The sequence below is a fragment of the Antechinus flavipes genome, chromosome 2 (genome assembly GCF_016432865.1).
Source record: "Antechinus flavipes isolate AdamAnt ecotype Samford, QLD, Australia chromosome 2, AdamAnt_v2, whole genome shotgun sequence".
Lineage (NCBI taxonomy): Eukaryota > Metazoa > Chordata > Mammalia > Dasyuromorphia > Dasyuridae > Antechinus > Antechinus flavipes.
Window position 1 is genome coordinate 310,505,469 of NC_067399.1, and position 20,650 is coordinate 310,526,118.

General features: G+C 34.3%; 1 protein-coding gene across 1 annotated transcript in view; it reads left to right on the plus strand.

Moving 5' to 3' along the window:
- Nucleotides 1-18,794: 18,794 nt before the first annotated feature.
- CEP128 (centrosomal protein 128) overlaps nucleotides 18,795-20,650 on the plus strand; it is a 547,917-nt gene continuing 546,061 nt past the window's right edge. Inside the window, exon 1 of the mRNA XM_051973667.1 lies at nucleotides 18,795-19,040. The gene's annotated coding sequence lies outside the window, so the exon portion shown is untranslated. The remainder of the gene's footprint in view (nucleotides 19,041-20,650) is intronic.

Sequence of the window (20,650 nt, forward strand, 5' to 3'; positions counted from 1 at the left end):
ACATCTCATATTTAAGTGTGCTAAACAGTAAGGGCACAAAGGAAAAAACATATACACTTCCTGTCATCAAGAAATTTAGTGTACGATTAGGAAAGAAGATAAGACCTATACATAGATAGGTAATACATAATTTGCATTATGTAGATTGTGAAGAAAGAGAACCTGGAGAATGAGGAAAAATTCTATGAGAAATATGAAAAAGGGATCACATTGAAATTGGAGGAAAGAGATATATCAGAGAAGGCATCATAGGAAAGGAAGCATCTGACTTGGTACTTGAAGAAAGTGAGGAATTTCTGATGCCATCTTTTCTGAAAAAATTAGGAATTACAAAAGCAACAAGGCCTGGAGTATATAATAAAAATAGTAAAAAGATTGAGAAAGAACAAAGAACAGTGTAATAGTTCAGTTTTACTGTAACTGCTTCACTTAAATCCAGTTTTTGCTAGAGACAAAAGACATCACCTATAACTTTTACCATTTTTACCTACTCAAAAAGTGATGAAACAGCAGGTGCAAATGAAACTACACAGAGACTGCCAGAGTCATAGGATCTTCTTCTCACAGTTATGAAACAGTAGGGGGTTTCAGCAGCCCCTGGGTGTCTGAGCAACCTTTTTAAGATTCTGCTCTGCTCACTTCTTGACATGAGGAAAATGCCCTAAAAATTGCTTGCTTCACTTAACTGAACCCTGACCTGCTTACTGCAGCAAAATGGGTACACAAAATAAAAAATGTACAAAAACTTTTGTGTCACTTAAGTCCTTTCTCCATAACTCAAGAGAAACTGGTTGTCAAAAGACAAAAGAAACAAGAGACATATCCAGCCCAAATATGGGATGCATATGGACTATTCGTGCATGACATGTGGTGCAGCCTTCCCATCTCATATTAGTCTGATCAGCCACAGTTTAATTAGTACATTGATCCCAACATAGTGGTGGAATTTTGCTCCTCCTTGACTACGAAGGACAGGGAACAACAAAAATTCTATTACTTTCGAGGAGACTAAAAAAACTGCATCTTGAAAAAAAAAATCTTTCTGCATGCTTTCCCCTAAAGTTTTAGTGTAGTTTTAAGTTAAAGCTATTACAATTTACAATTGTTCTAAACTATGTTATTATTTGTAAAATTCCACTAAGTTTATTAATCTTAAATAGTTTGAAATTATAATGACTTTGGGGACATGCTATATATATTATTTTTGCTAGAAATACTAAGTATAATAGTAATCTTATAATATTGAAAGCATGTCTGCCCCCAATAAAAATATTATTAAATTTTTCAATGCCAATATGCATATATTTCTGTTAGAATAGTCTGTATTAAACTTTCTTATATTTTGAACCATCAAAGAAAATATGTATTTATAGTTTAATTATTAAAAATATATGAGTTCTAAATATATTACGAAATGTTATGTCATTTTAAGGAAATGTTTTCTACTTGAAAATTTTCAGAAATATGTATTAAGTATGTACTATATGAAGAGTACTTCATCAGGCTCTTTGTATCATACAAAGATTAAGACATACCCAATCACTCTCTGCATAACAACTCATATTTTCCTAGAGCACAGTTTTGTAAGTTTTCTTCTTAATGATACTTTGAGTACATCATACTTTTGTCCACATTTTAGAGATTAGGAAACTGGGCCCCAGGGAGACTAAATAGTTTGTCCATAGTCACAAAGTTAGTATCAATGACAGTTTTCAAACCCAGGTCTACTGACTGCAGATGCAGAGCTCTTTCTATATCTAACACTGTATCATCTCATAATTTAGTAAGAAGAGGAGACAGAGCAAATGAAGAGATATTAAGTTCTGGGGGAGAATTTGTTGGCTGACCTGGGCCATGGGGAAAGTTTTAGTACTTTCCAAACTCTCATTCCTTCCTCCTGACACTTCCTCTCTCCTTTCCTCCTTCTCTCCTTCCTTTCTTCTCTGTCTTTTCCTCTCTCTCTCTCTCTTCTCTTCCTCCTCTTTTCTTTCCTCCCTCCTTCCCTCCCTCTCTCTTCCTTCTTCCAGTTCCATGTTTCTCTCTCTCTCCTTTCCTCCTTCCTTCCCCCCATCTCTCTTCTTTGTTTGTCTCTCTGTGTATGTTTCTTCCTTTCTTTTTCTCTCTCACTTTGTCTCTTTTTAATAATTCTTCCCCTACCTCTATTCCATCTTTCTAATACAGAGCATCCTTTATACTTCACAATATAAGTGTATGGCATAGACTTATTTGACACTTATTTTTGTCTTATGAGAGGAGAAAATGTTAAGTTTTATATCACACTAAAATCTGTTCATCTTGTTGAAGGAAAGGGATAGGATAATGAATATTTTATGGATGACCACTTCACAAAAGAATAAAGAAGTCTCTTCATTGTACTCTTTCCACTTTAATGTCTATTCAACTCAGTTAGATGGTTTTCTGGATCAAAGCTATCACTAAACCAGTGACCCTTAGAATAGCATTGCTTTCAATAAAATAGGAGCCCATTTCTACAAATATGGGGAATGGAAGTGTGAACAAGAGATTGAAGTTAGGAGGAAAGGTTTGAAATTGTGGGAAATCAGATAGGGAATCAATGAAGATTGAATGGAAGGACTGAGAAGAAGCATTGAAAGCTCAGCTGACAAATTTGGAGTAAGTTCAGCATAATTTTATAACTTCCTCCCAGCATTTCAGGAGTAGTGGAGAGTACTAAAATGGTTAGGACTTCAGGTCAGTAATAGTAGAAGGTAAGAGGAACAAGTGACTTTAGAATATTACTTAGTTCAATCATCAAATTAGCAAACTACAGATTCAAATCAAGAATAGTCTTGATGGATTGATAGTTCTTTGAGTACATTAAGTAAGGACTTCCTTCAATTGCACAATTTGTAACTGATTCACCTCCTTTTATCTTCTGAGTCTCTTCCTTAAATTTTTGGAGAAAATGTTAATTATATATATTAAACATAAAAGTATATCATGTAAAAAAATTTAAGAATGCTGTTTATTAACTGGTGTTAGTGTGTATGTGTATTTATGTGTATTTGTGTATGTGCATATTGTGCAGAAGAGAGGATCAGGGAACGCCTCAAAGCCTTGTAGCAGTCTGCATCACCCACTGTGTTCCTCAGTCTGAGTCTCCAGAAGCAACAGAGAGGTTTTCTTTACTATATATTTAAGATCTGATTTCTGAAGCAGGGTTTTTTTTTTTTTTTGGCATCTTCATGATGACACTAAAAAAAAACTCGCAAAAATGCATAGTTTCATGGACAATCCTCTTTGGTCCTTATTGATGTTTGCTAAGTTCATAATAGATATATTTTAAAAATTAAAAAATTTTAAAACAGAAAGTCTGAGTTATCTAATGAGAAGCTTCTTTCCAAATTTTTTTTTTTGCCATCCTCCCCTAAATTTACCTTTTATAGCAAAGTAACTATGCCATAGGTTCAGAGGACTGTTTTTATACCTCTCTAGGACTTCTCTACTTCTTTATCTTTAGCAATAAATGCTGTCATGTAATCTGTAATTGTCACCATATTGGTCTTTTTACTTCTGATCATCATCAGCACAGCAAAGCAAGATAATCAAGCGTTCTGTGAAATAATATTTCTTTTTGCTTTGGGATACATAATGAAGTCAATTCTGTCAACATTTCTATATGCTTCTCCAAGAGGAATCTGTGAGCCATTCTTCCATTCAACTATAACTTCCTTCTAGCTTCATATTTCCTTTATAGTGGGAATGTCAAAGTTGTTATGATTCAGTTTCTCCAGTCAACTTGTTGGTCATTGGAAAAAGATCTCGAATTCAGACTACCAAAAATTAAATTAATGTGCATAAATTATCTAAATATTATATGTTTTTAGCATCATTTGCCCTATTCTCCATCACTCTGTTATCACTGCTGTAGAAGAAAAGAATACAGAATGAGAAATCATTTTTTATTTTTCTTTGTTTCACTCTTGCTTTGACCTAAGAAGTCACAACTTATTGGTGATGTTCATTTTTGTACTTATAATTTGCCCTTTTCCCATACATAATCTATAATTAGGACATATCTGAAGATTTTTCACCTTGGTAGAACATATGCTTATATAACTTTCAGAAGCTTCCATGTTATAATGTCAAAATAGAACTCCTGTGGAGAAAATAAAGCTGAAATAAGACATGAGAACTAGGTGGTATTTTGGATAGCATGCTGGACCTCCAGTAAAAAAGATCTAAGTTCAAATCCAACCTCAGATTCTTACTATGTGGCAAATCTTTAACTTTGTCTCCATTTCTTCATCTGTAAGATGAGCTGGAAAAGGAAATGACAAACCACTCCAAGATCTACTCCAAGAAAACCCTGAAAAGGGTCATAAAGGGATACTTCTTAACAACAATAAGGATATTGTTAACAACAATAATGTGGTTATTAAGAAATAAAGAATTGTTATTTTTATTTCAGTCAACTAATTTCTATATGGACATTTTGAAGATAAAATCAGAGACTTCCATTTGTTATAGCATATTGTCTCTGTTGAGTACGCAGTAAATCTTTTTTCTCTTGGGTGAGGCAAGGTATTATTTTTGGTCCTAATCCCCAGTGACAAAGTTAAAGCAATAAGGATTAATTAAACATTTATTATGTGCTGGACACTGTGCTAAGTGTTGGGGATAAAAAGAGAGACAGAATCACTTCCTGCTTTCAAAAAATTCACAGATTAATGGGAGAGATAAAATGTAAACAATTATACAAAACAAGATATATAAGAATAATTTTTAAAAATTAATCTCAGAGATAGGTTAATATTTTAAGGAGATTAGAAAGGGTATTTTGTTCTTGAATTGCTGGTATCTCCTTAACAAGGTGTCACCTTTGCTCTCCAAGGCAAGTTGTGAACTCTTCCTGGGAACTTGTTGCTCCATTGATACTATACTAAGGGGGATTTATTAATTTAGAATAATTGTACATAGCTGAACTAAACTTCATATTTGGAGTTTGACTTTTTAAAGAAGTTTAGAGGGCAGAGGATTGGATGGACAAAGATCTGCTTGGGGGGAGGATTCTGAGAAGATGGCAGAATAAATAAAAAAATTCTAAACTCTACATATTTCCCCCACCAACAAAACACAATTATGCTTAGGGCAAATACAGACCAATGAAAAACAGATAAGACCTGAGGCAGAACAAGACTCCTTCTGGACCCACCAAGACCTAAAGAAATACTCCAGAAGGGGTTTAACCAGTGGAAAGTGTAAATACCTTCAGGATAGCTCCACAAAAAAACAGCAAACAAGGAGTATTGGGGCAAGCTGGGTTCAGAAGTACTCTTAGCCAGAACTACAAGGAGTATCATCTCTCAGACAGTATGGGGAGTCAAGGTTCTGAGTCCAGGAAGACAGAGGAACCACAGTTGATTTGAAATGTCAAGCCCAGCTGTGCTGCAGAGACATAAGGGACATTTAAATAACTCGAAGATTTTCAGGATTTTGCCTCAACCAAACTTAAACTCAATAGAAAATTTAACATATAAAAGCCAACATCAATGATTAATTTCAAGGCACTCAACAAAGACAAATTATATGTTTTTAATTTTAATTTTAATTTTATTTTGCTTTTTGCTGAGTTAATTGGGGTTAAGTGACTTGCCCAGGCTCACACAGCTAGGAAGTATTAAGTGTCTGAGGCCAGATTTGAACTGAAGTCCTCCTGACTTCAGAACTGGTACTCTATCCACTGTGCCACCTAGCTGACTCTGTATATGTTTTTTTTAATAAAAACATATATCGTATGTTTAAAATTGATATCAGCAATTAGGTAGCTCAAAAGAAAGATTAAAGAAGAGTTGAATATGATGAGTCTAAAAAGCAAAACTATCTAGGAAAAAGTAAAAATAGTAATAATGCTGTACATGAGGTACAGAGGAAGAACCAACATTGTGGCATTAGAAGGGAGAGAAGGGCTGGTGGTTCTGAAAATCTACTCACATTGTGAATGGGTTAAATAGGGAAATATATATAAAATGAAAGGTATAGCATCCTCTCAAATCTATAAAGATGCAAAGGGAGGAATAGGTTAAGGTGAATATAGAAGATTATGTAGATTTATGGCAGTAGGACAAAGTATACAGATTAATGGGCAAGGGATAAAGAGAGAAGGAATGGTGGGATAGGATAAAATGGAGCACAGAAGAATGTTTAGATTAAGGGGAATGGGATAAGGTTTGTAGATTAATGAGGATGGGATAAAGAGTGAAGGAAAAGGTTATAGGAGAAGGAAAAGAGGGATCCACAGGTTGAGGGAGGTTAAATAATACCAAGGTAAGAGTTAAGGAGTAGAATTAAAATAGAAGAGTTAATAGGAATAGGAAATGAGTGAATGTGTGTGTGTGTGTGTGTGTGTGTGTGTGTGTGTGTGTGTGTGTATAAATATACCTGTGTTTAACTGTAGCCTGTTTGGGGGAAAGGAATAAAAGGAGAAATTTAAAAAAAATTAAAAAATAAGAAAATAAATTTCTGTGGAAAGTTAAAAAAATAAAAGATTGGCTTAGAACTTTACACAACTCTCAGTCTCTTCAAGGAAAAGGAAGAAACAATACTCCATATCATATGAAACTACATTTCCCTTAAACACATGCATGCAAGCTCCATAAACACCTCTGCCTAAAAAATCCATCTCTAAAAGTTTGCTATCTACTGTTAACTTATTCCAATTGGTGAGAATATCAGTTAGAAACAATTTTGCTTCCTGAAACCTTTTCCAACATGTTTATTTCCAAAAGGTCTTATTTCCTAAAACATATTACCTTAAAAATCTTTCTCTTCCTACTATATACTATTCTTCTCCTTTTTCTTCTACCTTCCTTCCCCTCTACATCCCTTCCCTTGTTTTATTCTCACCTATGTGATTAATGGTTTCCCAAACCACTGCTAACTATCTAGCTAAGGCCAAAGAGTACACATTGATCTGATGAAGAGATTTAATATATTTTATTCATTTGCAATATAGTTTGAGTTGGGAAATTCTATTTTAGATGATAGGTTTTTTCTCCCAAACAGCAATTTAAATTCACATGTTTAAAACTGGTTTCATTTTCCCTTCTTTTCTTATCTCTCCTCCATTCAATCTGGAATACTAATAAGTAGAAAAAAACCAAATGTTCTACTCATTTCTAAAATTAACAATTGCCTAAGTTACACACCATTTCCTAAGGAAATAAGATTAATACCAAGATGAAACAGCTGGTAAATAGTATGTTATTGGTCTTAAATGTTTATTTCTCCTGAATGTGAATTCTAACCAATGCAAAACTATTCTGACCAATAAGAATGGATTGTAGAAGACAAGTATATGATAAAAGAAACAGATGGTGTAAAGTGAGAGCCAAATACAAATTTCTGCTTCAGTGAGACTAAAGGCACTCAATGCTTTGAACACAGCACATAGCCTGATGAGAATTGTTTTCTTCTGCATTAGTAGATAGCAGACTTTGATTTATAGAGAGAATTTTATAATTTTAAAACTGGAAACTTAAAAGTTATTTAGTGTCATCTTCTATTCTATATAGCAATATTCTACAACATTCCTCAGAAGTTGTTAGAGAGTCTCTGTTTGAATAATTATGAAGTAGGCGGATGCAAGGCCCCATAAGAAAGGGAGGCCCTTGATGGATATGTAGTGTCAAAAGGTTTATAATACTGGGCAAGGCTAGTAGGCCAGCTGTAACCATGCCAAAGTGAATGAATGCACAACTACTCCATTCTTCCACGATACTCTGGTTATGTGCTCATTTCCTTGTTAATCCTCTCTTTAAGTTCAAAAGAGTTTGAATAGTACAAAATTTTCAGAACTTTTTTCTAATTGGTTCACTATGCCTACATGCCAAGCTCTTGGAGAAAGTCTGTTTTCTCTCAATCTCAAACCATGTACTCACAGAAATAAAAATCATGTTAAATGGCCATATAATTAAAAAAACTACAAAATGAAAGAAGTAAAAGTGGAGGAAAGAAAAAGGGTATCTTACTTTATCTAGTGAAAAAAGAGAAAGATCTAGGTAAAAGGAAGAAAGAAAGAAAAAAAAAGAATTATTAAATTAAATAACATTCCAAAGCTTAAGGAAAGGGGTAATAAATAGGTACTTTGAAACTGAGGGTGAGGAGAAGAGAACCGTGGGGAATTCCACCTTAAAATACAATAAACAAAACATAAAATGAAATATACCTGAGGAGAAGAAAATACTGTCTTAACAGAACAAGAAAAAATTCTAATTCTGAAACCCCCCCACAAAATTAGAGAAAATAGAGGAAAATATAAACTAAACTCTATTACTTTAACCAAATGGATTACACAATAAAATCAAATGAAGTGACATACTACTTAAGAAAATAAAACCAAAAAATCTGCTTCCAGTAGATACACTCAAACAACAAAGATGTACACAGATTGAAAATGAGAGGCTGTGAAAAAATTTAACTACATCAGGTGTATCTCACAAAAGAGTTGCAATGATCTTATCAGATAAAGCAAAACCAAAAATTCATGACAGTAACAAGGAAATTTCATTATGATGAAAGGAACCATGGACAACAAAGCAATATGCATATTAATCTTGTATACTCTCAATGCTATAATATTTAAATGAATAAAGTAAAAATCAATTGAATTGTGAGAACACATAGACAATATAATACAATAATAGTGTTGTTCAGTTGTGTCTGACTCTTCATGACACTATTCAGGGAAAGATACTGGAGTCATTTTACAGATGAAGAAGGTGACATGTATTCTTATTGTTGCTGAGATATAAGGAATAGAGACAATTATTAAAGATTTAAAAAAATTATGGAAACACTTTTTTTGGTAGCAAATGATTTTTAAAAAAGAAAATAACCATTAGTTGTGAAAAGGCTAAATAAACTGTGGTATGTAAATGTAATGAGAATTTTATTACTATATAATTTATAGAAGTATGTCAAGATTTATAGGATCAGATGCAGTGTAAAGTAAACAGGGCCAAGAAAATAATATACATGATGACTAATGGAATGAACAACCAAAAATTAATCAAAAGTAAATATAAAGATACAAAGTAACTTTACCCTATTCTTTTGCAGAGATGGAGGGTTAACTGATATTCTATATTGAATATATTTCCAGATTATTTCAGTGTATTGAATGACTTTGCTAGAAGAGGAATAATGGAGAAAAAAAATTTCTAGAGATGTAAAAAACAAAACAAAACATATCAATAAAATTACTTTAAAAAACCCTTGGACAAATAGTTTAATAGCAACTTCTATTACATGTGTTTTATGAAGGAATATGACTCCTAAATTTAGGGATGATGGTTAAAAAAGTTTGGATATGTAAAAAAACCAAAACATATGAATAAAATTACTTTTAAAAATTACTTGTAAAAACATGTGAAGAAAAACTTGTAAAAATTGTCATAAACAAACTTGTAGTTTAATAACAACTTCTATTACATGCGTTTTATAAAGGAATGTGACTCTTAAATATTAGCTATAATGGCTTCATTAGGGAGAAAAGAAGGATGGGATAGAAGCAGATACATTTACCTCACAAACACATTTCCTCCCATTGGCTGGAGGAGAAACAGAAAGTGAGGGATTAAATGAAAAAAATGGATGATACAGTGACTTCCTCAGACAAAGCACTAGGGAGAAGGCTTGAAGCAAAGATACGATTGGATCTCAGGCATCAACAATCATGTTTTGAATATTCATACTCATAATGTTTTCCATTCCTTTAGACAGTCTCAGATCATCTGTGGGGTTTGTATTGGTCAGCCTCCTGGGTCTCGCCCAGATGTCCTTATATTCAGTGACCTCTGTTCATGGCTATCCCACAAGCTATAGGCTCTAGCTATTATTACTTTGCTTCCAATTTGACTGGTCAACATGGAATCCCAAAACAGGGCTTTCTCTACTTCATATGGCCACTTGACTTCCCTTTTAAAATCTCTTTTAAAAAAAAACCTGAGAAAGCTTATATAAACTAATTCAAAATGAAGTGACAACCAGCAGAACATTATATACAATAAGTAACAGCTATATTGTACTGATAGTCAATTGTGAAAGACTAGGTACTCTGATCAAGAAGATAGTTCAAGACAATTCTAAAGGATGCAAGATGGAAACTACTATCTGCCTCCAGAAAGAGAACTGATGAACTCTGAGGGCAAATTAAAGCATATTTTTTTCACTTCTTGTGTTGTAACATATATATGTTTCGTATATATATATATATATATATATATGAATATAATTAATATGAAAATATTGATGCAAGATTTCACATGTATAATTGATAGCATATTACTTGCCTTTTTAATAATATATGGGAAAAGAGAAGGTAGAAGGAAGAAAATTTGGAACTCAAAATGTTAAAAATGTTAAAACTAATTATTTAAAAAAGCCTTTCTTTCAAGACCAATAGAAACCCAAAACCCTTATAACTTTTCCAGTGCAATCTCATGCCTCAGTCTTCCTGTCTTCCAGATTACAACTCTGGAGAAGGGGTTATACTCCTAATGATTGAGAGATCACATTCTTCTAAGAAAGAAGATTACTACTCCTACTCCTACTGGCACATTCTTCTAAGAAAATTACTACTATTACTGCTGCTACTCCTCCTTCTCCTCTTCCTCTTCTTCTTCCTCCTCCTTCCACTCCTCCTATTACTCCTGCTAAATTACTTTGTCATTTAAAGTTTTTCAAGATTACATACTTGTAATGTGAATCATAATCTTTCCATACTACCTCAAAAGGCAAATTGTTATAGCAAAAAAAAAAAAAAAAAAAAAAGTCACTTGATTATCTTGTCTCTCCAAAATTAGCAATGTTAGTCCTCCTATGACAGATCTACAAAAGATTTGACTTTGAGACTAGATCTGACCATATATTAATCAATCAAAGGTTTAAGAATAAAGTCCACTGTGTAGGTGCAGAAATGGAGGAAAACAGAAAGAACTTTTAGGATCTCACAGTGAGAGGGATTTTGATGCTCAAAATACCACAACAAAATCTCATAAGTGACAAAGATAAAGCTGTTCAAAGAGCAAGATGTGTTTCGAGGTTTTTTTTTTTTTTTTGTGGTTTGTTTTTAAGTACAGGTCTTTTTTAAGTCTGGACACATTTGCATGAACTTACTAATTTATTCACATTTTTCAAGAAGTAGAGATGTAGCATTGTACTAGGAGTCAAGATCTGGGATTTATTTTTAGTTCTGCTGCTAATTGACTTCAATCCATTCTTTTGTTCTGTCTTATTCCTGTATGTCCTTCATTTTCTAATATATAGTTCCTCTTTCTCCACCTTGAGAGTCATTCTTTACAATAGAATAAAAAAGAGGAAGAGACATCCTTTAAAATAATATTTGTTTCTCTATTTATAGCTTCAAGACCATTCTCCTCAGAAGGACAAAAGCAAATTGGAATTTAATGTTTCTATTTTCTTTTTGTCATCAGTTAATATTAACATCTACCCTAAAGCAGAAGCTTTCCGTTATCTTTTTCATAATCTGAACATAGGTAAATTGAATTCTTTTGTTATTCTTAGCATTAGATTTTTGGAAGGTGGACAGGGTAAGGCAGGGAGCCTTAGGTCATTTTAAGTATTGCATAATTTTTTTCTTGGGTTTTATTCCATTTTCAGTTGAAATATATATATATATGCATATATATGTATATATATATATGTGTGTGTGTGTATATGCTCTTCTGTTATCAGATATAAACATAATGGCTGAGAATTAGCTACTCCTTTCTATATTCTACAAAATTAAAATGCTCACATATTGTTGCTCTTTTTAATATTTCTTTTTTTCGCTCTTCTGCCTGTATTTTTATTCACAGTATAGTAGCTAGGAGTGAGGGAAAAGGGATTTCTTCTTTTCACAGCTCCAGGAGAATTGATGGCAATTTGCAGTTGAAGCACATGGCAGTAGTAGACATGAATTTATATATAGCCTAAAAGGAGAGATCCTGAGAGTAGGTTTGCTCAGTTTAACAGAGGATAGAAACTGGGTTACTGTGAGATTTTCAATAGAAGCACATGGTGAAGCAGAATGTGTTTTCCTAACTCACTTGACAGGAGAGTCTCAATTTGAGGCTTAATGAGTAATCCCAAGTTTAAGAGTTCTTGAGTTTAAGTGTTCAGTTTTATAAAGCTGATCCTTATTCAATATCCTTTTCTTTTATGGCTCTTTGTTAACTGTTAAATGATCTATGGATGCCTCATTTTGTTATCAGCTATAAACATAATGAATGGCTTGAGTTGGGCTCAGCTCACTCACTACAGGGTCTTAACTGGAGGACAAGCTCAAGTTCATTCCTTTTTGTGGGGTTAGTGAGGGAGACAGATTATCTGAAAGCTCTATATATTTCTGTATCTGTGTGCTTATAGGTGCTTTGTATCTTTTGAATTTTTTATGGCATGAAATAAGGACTCTTGAATATCAGTTGAATATCACTTTGTACTTTGTGAGCTTATTATAATATTTACAATAAAATTTATATTATAATATTATATATTAATATATTTGTGTCACAATAATTGTGTATATTATACATATTAGTATCTAGCATTTATATAGAACCTACTATGTACCAGGCATTGTGCTAAGCATTTTACAAATATCTCATTTTATATCACTTTAACAACCCTAAGAGATATTCTTATTTCTATTTCATGGTTGAGGAAACTAAGGTAGAAAGAGGTTAAGTGATTTGCTGAGAGTCATCCAATGAAAAAAATGTCTGAGGCCTGATATGAAGTCAGGACTTCCTGATTCCAGGCCACGTAGGTCCTCTTTTATATACATTTGAGAAAATCTAGAAATTTCCTCTTTATTCAGCCAGTCTTCTTCTACCACTTAAATTTACTTTTTTATGTCTCAGACTTTCATTGGGAGTAAACCCTGGATTCAAGTTTGCTATGAAATATAGCAGGTGTATGAAATATAATAATCTATAAATTAGTCTTTCATTTCACTCGAGCCCTCAGGCCCAATATGGGAGAAGAAATTCTTTCCCTCTGACATTCTGAGAGAGAAAATCTGTTTTCTTTATCTCTCTTATATCTCCTACACTCCAATAGTCCTCCTTTCTCTTCCTCTTCCTTTCAGGAGTATGATAGAGTTATATTATATCCCTTGGGGGAGTGATGTGATATGAGTGCCACCTGCCAGTGGCTGCTGGAGGTCTAATTCACACTTGTAGAAGGGAACTCTTTATATGAACAGATGATAATGATACAAGGAGACTGAGAGGTAGTTACTGTTCTCTGATCTCTCCACTGAGAGGCAATTGCACTATCTGATCTCTCTCCTCTTCCCTCTGCCTCTAATTTATTTCATTCCTAGTCCACAAGCAACACCTGTGTCAATAAAAGCTGCTTTGCAGTTCCTTCAGATATTATGATCCACAGCTGTGGAGGCTCTTGGAAAATTGACCTGTCCCTTCACTTAGCCATGGTCCTTAACAGGAGAGCTAATTTTACATTTTTAGTGAGAAATTACATCTCTGAAGTCAGCAGATGCTACAAAACAGAGTTTGGTTTCTTATTTTGCTGTCTGGAATTATGAGAATGATGAAGAAATTGTTACTGCAGATTAATTTTAAAAGTGTGTCCTTCTCCTCCTCTTCCTCCTGTTTTTCTTCTTTCTTCTCTTTTCCTCCTTCTTCTAATTCTTTTTCTTCACTTGTTTTTTCCCTTTCAGAAATAACATACAACCAGTAAGATTCATCTAATTTAGTCAGCATTAATATATTTAAACAGAAGATTTAAAGTAATTTTAAAAAACATGATTTCTTTTAATTGAAAATCTGAAAAGGAAGAGATTTGTGTAATTAACAGTAAAAAAGATGGAATCAGCTCTGTGGATGAAATAAACATTTTTTTCAATTATCTAAAAAAAAGAATAGGAATATTTAAAATAATAGAAATAAACATATATCCTATCATATAGAGTAGGGAGAGAAGAGAGGATACTATCATGGAACTTCTCAGAATGACTTAGCTGTAAAGATAACTTCATCACCAATGTCTCCCTCAAGCCTCACCTATTTTTTTTTTTGTTTAGTATTTTATTTTTCCACAGTAATATGTAAAAAAATTTTTAACATTCACTTCTAAAACTCTGAGTTCCAGATTCTTTCTGGTCTTTTCTACTTATCCCCATTGATAAGGCAAGCAATTCAACATAGGTTATACATATGTAGTCATATTTTCACAATAGTCATATTGTGAAAGAAAATATAGGCAAACCCTCCAGAACAAACAAAACCTCAAGAAAAATAAAGTTAAAAATAAATATGCTTCAGACTTCATCTGTTTTTATAAGTCCTTCAGAGGTCTTGGATAATTAACTATTTTTAAAAAAATATTTTATTTTATTTTATAACAACTTTACATTGACAGAATCCATGCCAGGGCAATTCTTCCACAACACTATTCCTTGCACCCGCCTCTGCCCCACCCTCTCCCCCAGACGGCAAGCAGTCCCACACATGTTAGATATATTGCAGCATATCCTAGATACAATATATGTTTGCAGAACCAAGCAGTTCTCTTGTTGCACAGGGAGAATTGGATTTAGAAGGTAAAAACAACTCGGAAAGAAAAACAAAAATGCAAATAGTTCACATTCGTTTCCCAGTGTTCTTTCTTTGGATGTAGCTGCTTCTGTCCATCATTTATCAATTGAAACTGAGTCTTTGTCAAAGATATCCACTTCCATCAGAATACATCCTCATACAATATCGTTGTTGAAGTGTAAAGTGATTTCCTGGTTCTGCTCATTTCACTTAGCATCTGTTCATGTAAGTCTCTCCAAGCCTCTCTATATTCATCCTGCTGGTCATTTCTTTTTTTTTTTTTTTTTTTTTTTTTTTTTTTTTTTTTTTTTTTTTTTTGAAGGGACCATAGAAATTTATTTAATTTAAGTTCTACTCAATTTTTTAAAAATCCATCTTTAACAAACCAACATGTGGTCACATGCATTAAGGCCATCATTGATACACAAAATACTATTCCCTGAGTAGTCCATTACACTTTTGGACAACTCCAAATGTTGTTTCAGTAGTGTCTTTTGGTACCCCATATGGGGTTTTCTTGGCAAAGATATTGGAGCGGGATGACATGTTCTTCTCTAGCTCATTTTATAATTGAACAAACTGAGGCAAACAAGACTAAGTGACTTGTCCATGGTCACACAGCTACTAAGTATTTCAGGCTACATTTGAACTCAAGTCTTCCTGACTTCAAAACTGGTATTCTATCCTATATTACAACTTATTTTTAACAGAAATCTACCTAAGAGCACTGGGCATCTTATGGGAGACAAAAACCATAAAAAATTTCATCATCTTGCCTAGATTCATTTTCTTCAACTACTTATCATAAAAGGGCAATTAGCTTTGATCTCATTTTTATGGCAAATGTAGACATTTGTACTGTACACTACAATTCTCTTATCTGTAAAATAGAATTTACTGAAATATGTTAACAACACTTAGGAAATTTTTTGCTATATACACAGATTCTGTTTCTCAGTATTTCCAACCAGTTTTTTATTTTCTATCTTTCTATCGTCTATCTTTTATCCCCTAATCTTTAGATTACTTAAACTTTAGTTTTAGAATAGTATCACAAAACCCTGCTGGTCATTTCTTACAGAACAATAATATTCCATAACATTCATATACCACAATTTACCCAGCCATTCTCCAATTGATGGGCATCCATTCAATTTCCAGTTTCTAGCCACTACAAACAGGGTTGCCACAAACATTTTGGCACATACAGGTCCCTTTCCCTTTTTTAGTATTTCTTTGGGATATAAGCCCAATAGAAACACTGCTGGATCAAAGGGTATGCACAATTTGATAACTTTTTGGGCATAATTCCAGATTGCTCTCCAGAATGGTTGGATTCATTCACAGTTCCACCAACAATGCATCAGTGTCCCAGCTTTCCCACATCCCCTCCAACATTCATCATTATTTTTTCCTGTCATCTTAGCCAATCTGACAGGTGTGTAGTGGTATCTCAGAGTTGTCTTAATTTGCATTTCTCTAATCAATAATGATTTGGAACACTCTTTCATATGAGTGGTAATAGTTTCAATTTCATCATCTGAAAATTGTTCATATTGGATAATTAACTATTGCTGAGAATAGTTATATCATTCACAGCTGATCATCTTACAATATTGCTGTAACTTTGTACACTGTACATTTTACTTTGCATCAACTCATGGAAGTCTTACCAGGCTTTTCTGAGAGCATTCAGCTCATCATATAGTGCAATAATATGTCATCATAATCAAGACCATAACTTATTCAGCTGCCAATGAATGGGAATCCCCTCAATTTCCAATTCTTTGCCTTCAGAAAAGAGCTGCTGTAGATTTTTTTTGCACATATAGGCCCTTTTACCTTTTTTTTTTTTTTAAATCTCTTTGAAGATACAGACCTAATAGTGGTATTACTAGGTCTTGCATGGTTTTATAGTCCTTTGGACATAGTTCCAAATTGCTTTACAGAGTGGTTGAATCAGTTCACAACTCCACCAGCAATGTATTAATCTCATTTTTCCCACATTCTCCTCAACATATGTCATTTTTCTTTTCCTGTACTATTAGCAAATCTAATATGTGGTGGTACTTCAGAATTATTTTAATTTGCATTACTCCAATCAATACTGAATTAGTATATTTTTTCATGTGGCTATAAATAGCTATGATTATTTCATTTGAAAACTGTTCTTTTGATCATTTATCAATTGGGGAATAGATTTTATTTTTATAAATTTGACTCAGATCTCTATATGTTTGAGAAATGTGGCTTTTAATCAGAAATTTGTTTCACATCTTTTTTCACAATTCTTTTACCCTGTCCCTCCTCAAAAATATTTTGCTTCTGACTATGGCCTCTCCCAATCTCCCCTTTCTTCTGTCAGCTCCCCTTACCTTTTATCTTCTTCCCTTCCTATTATCCTATAGGGTAAAATAGATTTCTTTTTTTTTATTATAGAAAGTAATATTTTATATATAACATATGCATGGATAATTTTTCAACACTGACCTTTGTAAAAACTTCTGTTTCAACTTTTCCTCTCCTTCCCGGTAAGATAGATTTCTATACCCATTTAAGAGTGTATATTATTTCCTCTTAGTCCTCTGCTATTCTAATTTGAGTTAGAAAAGATAATGGTGAAATCCAGTGGCTCTAAAACTACACCTAGGGAAGCCACCCCTATAATAGTCTGTCTCTAACCTCGATTTTGTCTGCTTACTCTTGTATATTAGAATCAAATCACCATATTCCGATTCACATATCACACTTGCAGGTAGTCACTGAAGCTTTTCTCTGCCATAGAAATGTCTCCAAATGCAGCTAAGATAGTTCACTGGATAGAGTGAGCTGGATCTGCAATCAGGAAGACGTCTGTTCAACTAGCTGTATGGCCTCGTGGAATCACTTAATTTTGGTCTGCCTTACTTTCCTTATATATAAAAAGGAGATTAAAAATAGCAAAAAAAATATTAAAAATAGTATTTCGAGGATAAAAGTAGATATTTGTTGTTTTCAAATATTAATGTTACAGAAATGCTATTATAATTATAAAATATGTTCACAGCAAATTTCTTTCTATTCTCACACTTAAATCATTATTAATAACTTATGATGCGTGTCAATAATAACAAATGAGAGAAATGAGATGGTTGCAGTTTTCAGTTATCAGGAAAGTCTTCTGGAAGACAAAAAGAGTTGAAATAAAAAAAAATCCTCAATTATATGTAAAGATAATTTTAAATTATTCACTTGAAAAAATTGAATTCCAGATTTTCTCCTTCCCTTAATCCCTCCTTTCTGAGATGGTAAGGATTTTTGAAATGTCTATATTAGTTATGTTGTAAAGAAGCCGGGAAAAATACTTTGAAAAATAATATGCTTTAATTTGCCTTCAGACTCCATTCTCTGAGAGTGGATAGCATTTTTCATCTAGAATTCTTGGGAATTGTTTTGGATCATTGTATGCCTGTTGTCATTTAGAGTGGATCATCCTTTTGCTGTTACTGTATACAAAGTTCTCACTTCACTGAATCATTTAGGGTAAATTTGAGCTGAAATTTTAAGGGATTTACATCTTCAGGAGGTCGAGATGTGGAAGGAGAGTATTTTAGCTTTTTCAGCAGTAGGGGAGCTGCTTATGCAAAGATACAGGGGCAGGAGCTGGAATATCATAGATGGAAAACCTGAAGAAAGTCTGATTGGTTGAATAAGAGAGTGATGACTCTTCACAAAGTTTAGAAAAGCAGGTAGGATTGTTTTAGATTATGCCGGATTTTAGAACCAAATGAAAAGATATGCATTTTATCCTACGGGCAATGGAGAATCGCTGAAGAAGTAATTTGGTATTAGGGGAAAATGCAATGAATTTAGAACCATCAGATTTATGGCTAGTTCATGGTAATGAAACTTTTGGCTAGACCTAAGGGACTAAGCAGTTTGTACACATCCCTCACTTTTGGATTCCGAGGTCCTCAAATCAGTTTAAGAAACCCGCACGACCAGTTGACATTTCAAATAACTTCCCCTTTTAGGTTACTGGCCCTTTAAACCAAATTAAAAGAAGAGGGAAGGGGAAGAGACGCAGCCCTGGCAGTTGACAGACGCCTTTCTAGGTCCTGGGACAAGAGCACGAGCTTATAGGCTTCTTCCGGGAGAGCCATCGGGCGGCTCCACCGCCACCCTTCCTGGGACTTGCAGTCCATTTTCTCTCCGCCTTGCGGTCTCTCGTGGTTGGTTCAGTGCCGTCTCGCGCAACATGGACTACATCTCCCAGAAGGCTAAGGGTCAGCTGCGGGGGGTCTGCTGCAATATCCACGGCTGGGCGGCTAGTTCAAGTTGCCATAGCTGCGGAGTCTGGGGAAGAGAAGAGTCAGTTGCGCCGACCGCGTCTGGTCAGTTGCAGCTTTTTGCAACGGCTAGATCTGAGTTAGAGATGATTCGGCGCTGAGGGCCTCAGGCCCTCTCCTTTCTTACGTAAGTGCCACTCCCCTTCTCGTCCCTGTCCTCATCTTACCTCCCCACCCCCCGAGGGTTTTGCTGGGCCCTGGTCTTCAGGAATTGGGACTGGAGGAATAGAGAGTGGAAGGAAGGAATCCTCTCTCCTGGGGCTGTCAGCCACAGTATCCAATTAGGGAAACGGATGTGAATTTGTTCTTTGGATGCATTTACAGAATTACTGTGGCACACCGTGACAGGAGCTAATAGGTTCTTTCTCCTTGGTCAGACCCACCGTCTTGTATTGGATCCCCTCCTGGGTGCCCCATTGAAAAAAGGGACGTGGATCAGAGGAGGATGACCAGGGGGCAAGAGGCAGATGCTTTAGAACTGGAGACCATGCCCTAGGAGACTCTATTGCAGTTTAAAAATTTTTTTTAAAGAGCTGTTATGTGGAATACATCAATCAGAAAGCATTTATTAAATGCTTACTATGTGTCTGATATTATGCTAAGAGATGGGTTTACATCCCTACACAGTCTGCGAATATAGATGTATGTATCAGATGTATAGGATGTACCAAAAGACTTAGACTAGTTTTAATATGTTTAAGTCTAATTGCAATTGACTTTCAAGTGCATTTCAAGGCATGTCTTCACTTTTGAAGTTAAATTTTAATATAATTGGACGTACATTTAGTACTATTTGTTTGATATTATCTTTATACTATTAAGAGCTTAAAACTGCCTTAAGAGTTTTTTGACATCCTATAATGCCAGAAGTATTCCAGAGAGAAGTCACTAGCAGTGGGAGGGAGGGATGCAAAAGCATCTTTCAGAAGGCAGGATTTCAAATGAGATTGGGTTAGAGTGCTCTCTTTGGCCCCAGTAGAAAGAACTATAAGTTTTAAGATTTAGAGCTGAATGGGATCTTAGAGATCAATTTTTTCATTTTACAGACAAGGAAGCTGAAGTCCAAGAGAAGTAGAAATGTGTCAGATTTGAATCCCTTATTTGGATTTACAATGCTTTTTTTTTTCATTATACCCCTGCATATTCAAGTCCATGGAATCTCTTTCCATGATACCATGGAGATCTAATTGAAAATTGCAAAAGTAGATTCAGGTTTAATATAAGGAGCAACTTCCCCATAGTCCCCATAATTCCCCCAAATTAAAAATTAATTTTCCAGAAGTGGAATGGATAATATGAGAATGTTGTCAAGTATTGTTGTTCAGGCTTGAGACGGAATACAAGGCCATTCCTACTTTATAATTCTATGTAGGTGTATTTGTGGAAGATTTGGTGCCTGATGGAATCTTCATTGAGAAAGTTACTGTGTAAGGCAACTACCTCCAGTGTTTGGATGTGAAAGTCTAAAGTTATTATTAGAATTGGGTCATACATACACATCAAAACAATTAGCCTGCTTATTTAACTACTAGTTCTAGCAATGCGACTGACAGCCAATATCACCGCCGGCCACCTCTTAATTCACCTTATTGGCTCAGCTGCCCTAGCACTCATATCCATTAATATCGTACTGTCATCGATTACACTCATTATCCTTTTCCTTCTTACAATCCTAGAACTGGCTGTAGCTATGATTCAGGCCTATGTTTTTACTCTTCTAGTAAGCCTGTACTTAGA